Below are 8,382 nucleotides of genomic sequence, written 5' to 3'. Positions count from 1 at the left end.
TCGAGCCACCCACGCCGAATAAAACCACCTTAGCCACAAACCCACCACACCACCACCAAGATCCCGACATCTGCCCCACCTCGTAATCCACCAAGAAATCGCCGTGCCCACCTCGAAATACCCACCTTATCCTCCCCAAATAGTCGTACCCACCCCAAAACCACCACCTCCAACCGGAAAAATCGAACACCATAAATCCCGCCCCTAAAAAAAACCAACCCTAATAATACCTTCATATTTGAACTTCAGTGACAAAAATGAAACAAAAGGAAAAGGGAGAGAGAGAAAGCGTAGACGACGACAAGCATGATAGTGGCAGCGACTTCCGGGGAAGGTGGTGGTTGAATTTGAGGGGAGATGAACAAAGAGATGGGGAATTTATGGGTAGATAAATTGAAGATAGAGTGGAGATTAGTACGGTGGTAGTAGTGGTGTTGTTGGAGGGCTGGTGGTGGTGTTTGCCATTGAAGGTGGTGGTTAAAGAAGATGGTGAGAAATTAGTGAGAATGAAAGTATAGGGGTTGGAACTTGGAATTATGAATCTGATTAGTTTGGGGTTGAATTAAGTAAAAATCATTAGATCAAGGGCCTGTTCACTTTAGCTTAAATTTAATTCAGTTCATTTCAGCTCCAATCAGTTCAGTTCAGTTCAGTGCAGTTTAGCCCAGTTCAGTAAATGTGAACAGGTTCTAATTTGAGTTATTAATAATTTAATAATATTTGCTTTAATGTGTTAATTGAATTTTAGTAAGGGCATGTTGGTAATTTTATTTTAAAAAGTTTACTAAAATAGGAAAGTTTCAATTTGTTGCACATAATGTGTAACTTCCGTGTTTGGAAAATGTTGCACATAATATGTAACGGAGGAAGCATACATATATATATATATATATATATATATATATATATATATATATATATATATATATATATATATATATATATATATATATATATATATATATATATATATATATATATATATATATATATATATATATATATATATATATATATATATATATATATATATATATATAATTTGGTTAGTGTTGAGATTGTTGAAACCCATTTTTCTTAAGTATTTTATGGGTGAATTAACGATAAATTGATTGATAAAGTATACATAAAAGACATACTTGTATAGTTGTATTTGCCTACTTGGTGTAATAGAGAAAACAGCTGTTGCAACACAAGGCGCGTAATCCTTGTTACTAGTATATCATTTGAATACAATCTATAAGCTATAGTATTGGTCAATATATTAACTCGAAAAGATCTCCTTTAAATTCTCAAACCTAATTAGTTGTGATGATGAGTTAAGACCATCAATAGTCACAATGTGGTTAGGTGGACCACGCTAGGCTTAGATAAAGACCTAACCTCCTATATAGCATGTCCAATGAGTAGAATGATTTATGCAAATAATGTATTTTAATAGCTTATTTGCATATATAATTAAACTTATCTACTAACAACTATCCACTATAGGATTGGCAAGTCTTTTTATAAACATTGTAATGATGTTATCCTATCTCAAGTACAAGTTATGATTTTGGAGTGAAGTTACCTCAAATAACAATTTTAGTGTAATTGTTACCCTAGATTGAGAGTTAAGGAAGCAAAGCAACCGATTGACTTAAGTACCAATCTCTTAGGCAAACTCCAAGAAAGTTTTTTTTAAAGAAAATTGATACCTTAAAGCACAAAAACATAAAGCTTTCTAGAATTTATCAAAGAGATCAATACTCGATCAAATCAATCTCGTTGCTCAATCTAAGAAACCAAACATAAATTGTCGTTACGGGCTTCAAACATTTTAGAGTAATGATTTTATTCCATAACTTTATACTTCAATTGACAACTTCTGATTTACAAAAATAACTACTTTAAATAGTGATTTTGCAAATGAGCTATTAAAAATTTATTATTTGTGTTTTCCTATTAGTAGATATCTAGATTCCTTCACATATAGATTGTTAAAGAAGCTCTAATTTGCTAGGTCTTCTTTAAAACAAACTTTGTTGGGGGTTAAACTCTTTATTAAAAACTTGATTCCACTATGATAACATTGTAAATTCTTTATTTTTGTCTAATACTATAGTGTTTTTATTATTTCATCATATCTAATGATATCATAGAAAACGATAAGCCCTTTTCACTTGGTGTGAATAAAGTAAAATTGGCCCCAATGTTTGGTGTCTTTTTTCAGTCCAAGATTTGCAAATCACCACTATGCTCAAAAGCATTGGTCAATTTCATTTGTAAAAGGTTATTTATCAAATATTATCATAAAATGAGGAACTTGTAGTAATAAGTTAATTGATGTTGTTTTAGTGGAGTTTTGCTTCCTTTAACTTCAAAAAGGATATAAAGCCCATGCACTCAAACAACGAAATGGACTTAACTTTGATGGGTGCTCCTTCACCGGATAAACAAAGCACATAATTAATTAGTGTGATGTCCCAATCTGATTAGTGGCCATATTACGATTTAAGTTACCACTTAGATCGCGTTTTATTCACTTTATGAAAAATTCAATTTTCATAAATTATACGTAATAGTCAGTTTAAATAGGTAATATAAGGGTTAATAAGTTTGTATAAGAAAAGAGCTGATAATTTAGATAAGATTAATATAAGGTTAACATCAAGTTACAGTAAAGTCTACTTATAAGATCTTATCTAAATTATCAATTTTCATAAGTTATAGTCAGCTTAAGTAGGTAATATAAGGATTAATAATTTTGAATAAGAAAAGAGTTGATTATTTAGACATATAAGATCTTACTGTGGTCGATAAGGTCTAGTTTAAATGATGTAAGGGTAGGTTGTGCATGAATAAACACAAGTATGTAATCCAGATAAAACAGACTGCTACGTATAATTCAACAGATAGAAACACAAATTATACTTGAAATTAGATAATCCGAAATAGTTATGGTCTATAAACAGACATAAATATTAAAATCATTAAAATTAATCTCCTTTTGTAAATCTAATTGATACTAACGTGACTAGACCTAGTTTACCTAATTAGTTAATTAAATAGAATCATAAGACAGGTTTACACTTGAGTGGAGAATGAATAATAATTTAATTTCATGGTGACTAGAGCTAATTTAAACCTCATTCTCATGGATGTCTAGAAGAAAGTGATATCTCTAGTTGAAAGTTTAGAAGTATATTAAGTGTTGTGTAACATGCATAGCTTGGTTTAGTGGTAAGGTAGTGGTTGTGAGATACAAACTACATTAAATGCACTTTGGGGTGGGGATTTCCTTACCTTTTCCCCTCACTTCTAAAATAATGCCTAGTCTGCTAACCCGGGTTGGGAGGGCATGTGATATGTTCCGGCCCGGTAGGACCCTTCTCCTTACCAACCAAGAAACATACATATATAAGAAGTGTTGTGTGCTCATATCGAGGTATAGTATTTTTCTTTCATTGTTTGTGTAAATTTTGATTAAATGATATCGTTATGTAATGTATTTTTTTTCCATTTATTTCACATGGTGTGGGTTTTGATATACTTGTACGTATTATGTATATACATATTCCCTTTTGTGTGCGCAATGACTTGTGAAAATGAAAAGAAATTAATGTAGACGAAATTTAATTTCAAATTTTAGATATCAAAATATTAATGTACTTAAAGATATGTCAGCTAAAACAAACTTATCCTCCTTATGGAAACTCTTAAAAAAAAAAATTAAAGATGCGAAGTAAGAAGTAACCAAATATCATGACAACAACATAAGGTCAATAACAATAATAAGCCTCATATCTGTGATTTGGATGATAATCATGCTAATGAATTAATTCTAGAAATTTGCTAGTGAAAAATAACCTTACACATGTTTCTCAAGTGATATCACCTATCTTTATTTATTTATGGTTCCTTGTATATGCCAATAATGTTATATTATCTTTACATACTTTAATTATAGATCTCAATCAGGGGCCCTTTGTGTTAATTTCATGTCTAAACCAAAAGTAATTTTGTATTAATAGAAGTTTAATACGAACTAGTAATTGAGCGAAAGGTGGCATATGAGTCGTGGTGTTGAATAAATTACCTTAATTTACTAATTAGAGCACTCATGAAACACTAATAATGCCCAATTAAGGCAAATCAAACATCTAAATCATCTGACATCTTTAGGTAATAATTAATCACCATTCAAAAAAAAAAAAAAAAGGTAATAATTAATCAAATGATAATCATTATCTTTTTATCAAAAAATAAAATTTGATAATTATTATCTTTATTTTATAATTGATGTCCTTATTAGTGATAGAAAGAGGATCACAACTTTAGTCGTAAAACATTTGGCGATTGGTAGGGAAATTACGGAAGATATTGATGTTGTATGTCCATGATTATGATGTAAATGAGAGAGACAAGTGACACAAATTGATATCTTGTATAGTACACAAATCATTTAAAGTGTATTGTAACCAATAGAGACATTGAGGGCCAAACACATTTTTCACTGTCCTAAAGTATTACATAATTGATGTAACTTCTCTAGTCCATATTTGGTTATTTTCCCACCAAATCAAAGTAATTTTTGATACGTAATTTGCTTGTCCATTGATCGATCACTTGAGTACGAGCGGGAAATGATTTTGGCATATCAAAGAGTGATTTAAGCACATTTATTGTGACTTTTGTGAGAGTACAATTGTCTATACTCCTCTCACATGGAAGTGTACCAATATCAATAATAGGCGTGTCAAAATCAATTTTCCTATTAAGTACTTAATGAATGTAAAAAGACTGGAGCAACATGTGACATTGTGACATAGATGATGTTGATCAAGACCATAAATTTCACCTGAGATATTGATTATTCATTATATTAAAACGATAAAATTGGCCTCATATAGCATGACCAATCACTATAACTTGTGGTTAAGTACAATAGGTCACGTCCACAAATAACATTAAAATCTAAAATTTCACAAGTCATGTGCCTATAGAGTACATCCTACCCTTACATTGATTGCCTTCCCTCCTAAAAAAGGGGAAATGAGGTGGTACAAAACGAATGAAATGACCCATAGTTAAGAATGTAGAGGGGCAAGTGTGATGAGAGTGATACCAAAATTCCTCAATTAAGTGTTTGTATAGAAAAGGATTTATGGTAAATTGGACTTTTTATAATTGAATTGCCTGGATGATTGTACCTTACTTTGGCTTTAAGTATTGTACTAAACAAATAGAACTTTGAACCTCACTTTGGCTTGAATGGCTTCTATTAATCTACCAAGACAACTCATAGTTCTATGTTCATCGAGAGCACCCTGCACGCAGTCTAGTGTGTGCATCGATACACTTGCACTTGAGGGACCATGATAGACGTAAAAACACTGGACTAATAGGTGCACAAAGCACTATCTTGGATACTCACAGGTGCATGAAATAATTTACGCCTTTTTTGAGATAAACTAAAGGGTTATTATTGTTTTGACTGCTGCAATGATTAGGTGTTATTATTGTTGCATTGAGGGCTAAGTTGCAAATTAGACAGAAAGAGAAAGGATATAAAGTGCTGCAAGTTTCTGCTTCATCATTAAGTAAATCCAGTGCTCAAAATACAATAATATCCAGCTATACATAATAGCGTAAGAGACTAAAGAACACAAAGTTGCACAAATTAAAGTAACTCAGCAACAAAAACAATCTATAAAAATTCAAAAGAAGCTTCTTTTGTTCATCTACTAGTACATCTAAAAAAGCTGTCCCAACCTCTCTTTTTCATGACTAATATCTTGCATGATCTCTTACCAATTTAGAGAGTCCTAAGTAACAATGAACAGAAGTAACTGTCCAATAGGAGGGAGACAAACCCGCCGACCGGGGCGATAATTAAAGATGATTACCTAAACTGTCTAATTGTTCAAACCAACATAGTGTTGTACAAAATCTATAAACCACTAGAAAAATCAAACAAGAAAATAGCAATGATGTAGATTGATTCTCTCTATTTTTGTTGCAACATAGCCAAAGTTGTAATATTTGAGGGCAATTTACTGAATGTCGGTAATATGTTTGACCAATTGGTAGTGCTGAAGAAGCCTACTAGCTTCCCTTACACCACTGAGATAAGCACCATGTGTTGTGGAGTAATGGGTTCTATGTGTTGCTTCCCCGGCAAAGAGGACTTGTAGAGGTGGCGAACCGGTCGTAGAGCCACGGTCCTCGGCTCTTGGCAATGGTTGAGCCAGTGTGTCGAAATCATCACCACTAGATCCCACTGCAACATAACTGTATGACCCTAAGAACAAAGGGTCTGTACCCCATTTGCTCTTCAAGACTTCTCTGAACTCAAACTCTGTATCCTTAAAATCCAAATTCCCATTGCAATCTTCATGGAATTGATTAGGGTTTGAGATAAAACTCGAAATTGTTGTCGAAACACCATCGATTATAGCCTCATCGTCGAGAGACTCAAGCTCTAGAGCTTCTTTCCCTGCAAACCAGGAAAGCAACACACTAGAATTGTTGTATATTGGGTAAATGGAAGATGTTTTTCTCATCCACCATGGAATTTTCTTATGCCGAAACTCGGAATCTGGCTTATGAAACACCAATTTCAAGAAGGGCATCTTACAAAGATTGCCATCCTCTTGACTTTCTGATGGACTTAATTGCAAGAACAACTTGTTGACCACACCATACCCAAGTCTCAAAATTGCTTCTTTCTTGACAAAAGGCAGTGGTGGACTAAACAACCCTGCACCAGATTCTTCACTGACTGCAGCTTTTAGTACACCTAATGAAACTGTGACAATGACATGATCTGCTTGCATAATTGAACCATCAGAAAAATGCAATTTCACAGGTTTACTACTTATATTACCACTATAATCATCATTTTCAGATCCTAGCCATTCAATCTTGACCACTTTCCTACCTAATTGAATCATACCAGGGGGTAAAACTGAAGCCAAGTACTCAACAATGGTAATATAACCTCGAGGGATCGTGATCTCGTCCCCAGAAAACATCCGATACTCGCTTTCTGCAGCATAATCAAGGTTAAACAGATCACCAGCACCAGTATATGTTCTCTGGGTGTTCTCATAAACAGCAAAAATAGCCTCTTCCAGCATTTTCCTGGTCCAATTCCCACAAACCTTAACATCCTCAATATCTTCGGTTTTATCGGACTTGGAATCCCAGTACTGCTGCAGCCCAAGCTTCAGAAATTCACCAATGCTGCTCACCTGAATCTCACCCAGATTACCCTTTTCAGCTTTGCATTGAGCAACACTCATTAACCTGTCAAAAAGTGATGAAATTGGATCAACAATATCAGGATTAACCACAAACCCACCTTCAGCTCTAGTCTCAGTAACTGATCTTTTCTCCTCAAACAAATCACCCATACATTCCCATGGTTTCTCAGACTCTAAAGATTTAATCTTTTGAGCAATTTCATAAACTGGACTACCACAAATCCCATGAATCCAAGTAGCACCCATCTCAATTCTATCACCCCCAAATTCTCTAGTGTTAATTCTACCCCCAATTCTCTGCCCACCTTCAACTATACACAAATCAAATGCATCTTTTCCCCCTGATGCTGTATACAGCTTATGGGCTGCTGTTATACCTGCCATTCCTGCTCCAATTATCACAATTTTTGGCCTTTCAGCCACCATTTTCACCAGATTATTACAACAGTTTTCTGCTTCTTTTGTTTCAGAATGATTGAATTTTTTCTCTGAGGCAAAACAACAAACACTTGGTGGGCATTCACAAAAATGATGAAAAATGTAAAGGGAGGAGAGAGAAAAGGGAAAAAAAGAGCAAATTATTGAAGGGTCTGTGTGGTGGGAAAGAGGTGTTGATAAGAAATTTATAAAGGGTGGAAATTATGAGTTGTTTGTTTATGGCATCTTAGAGGCACAGTCACATTAGCAGTTGCATCTCTTTCCTTTTACTTTAATTTAATTTTTAATTAATTTAAGAAAGATTTTAGGTAATCATGTAAATAAAAGACAGGACTTTAATTTTAATTGAGCTCTACTGAAGTTAGGGATGCTAATTATAGGACTACCTTATGGTTATCATAGCTCCACACTTGTTGCAACTACTTGTAACACTCGTAAGCTACTATTCACGGCAGGTGTCTGGTCTTCACTCTTCTCCACTATTTTTTATTTTATTTTATTTTTTACCTCGTGTCCTCGAGATTTAGGTAAATGTGTCAAAAACAGACTCGACTGATTCAATAAACCCTATTTAATTTCACCTGAAAGTGCCTAATTTAGATTTTGACTTGTATATAGAGGTGATCATTGTATGGGCTGGGCTGAGGTAAAACATTTTGCCCATTACTCGGGCCGGAAAAAATGTGCCAAAACCCAC

At 33.7% G+C, this 8,382-nt stretch overlaps 1 pseudogene; it reads right to left on the bottom strand.

Annotated features, from left to right (window-relative positions):
- Positions 1–5,672: 5,672 nt before the first annotated feature.
- Positions 5,673–7,992, bottom strand: LOC145611293 (putative polyamine oxidase 5 pseudogene; annotated as a pseudogene).
- Between the last annotated feature and the right edge of the window lie 390 nt (positions 7,993–8,382).

This window comes from Chenopodium album, chromosome 24 (genome assembly GCF_948465745.1).
Source record: "Chenopodium album chromosome 24, dcCheAlbu1.1, whole genome shotgun sequence".
In the NCBI taxonomy this organism is placed as follows: domain Eukaryota; kingdom Viridiplantae; phylum Streptophyta; class Magnoliopsida; order Caryophyllales; family Amaranthaceae; genus Chenopodium; species Chenopodium album.
The sequence above is the reverse complement of the archived record's forward strand: the minus strand, read 5'-3'. Positions and strand labels throughout refer to the sequence as shown.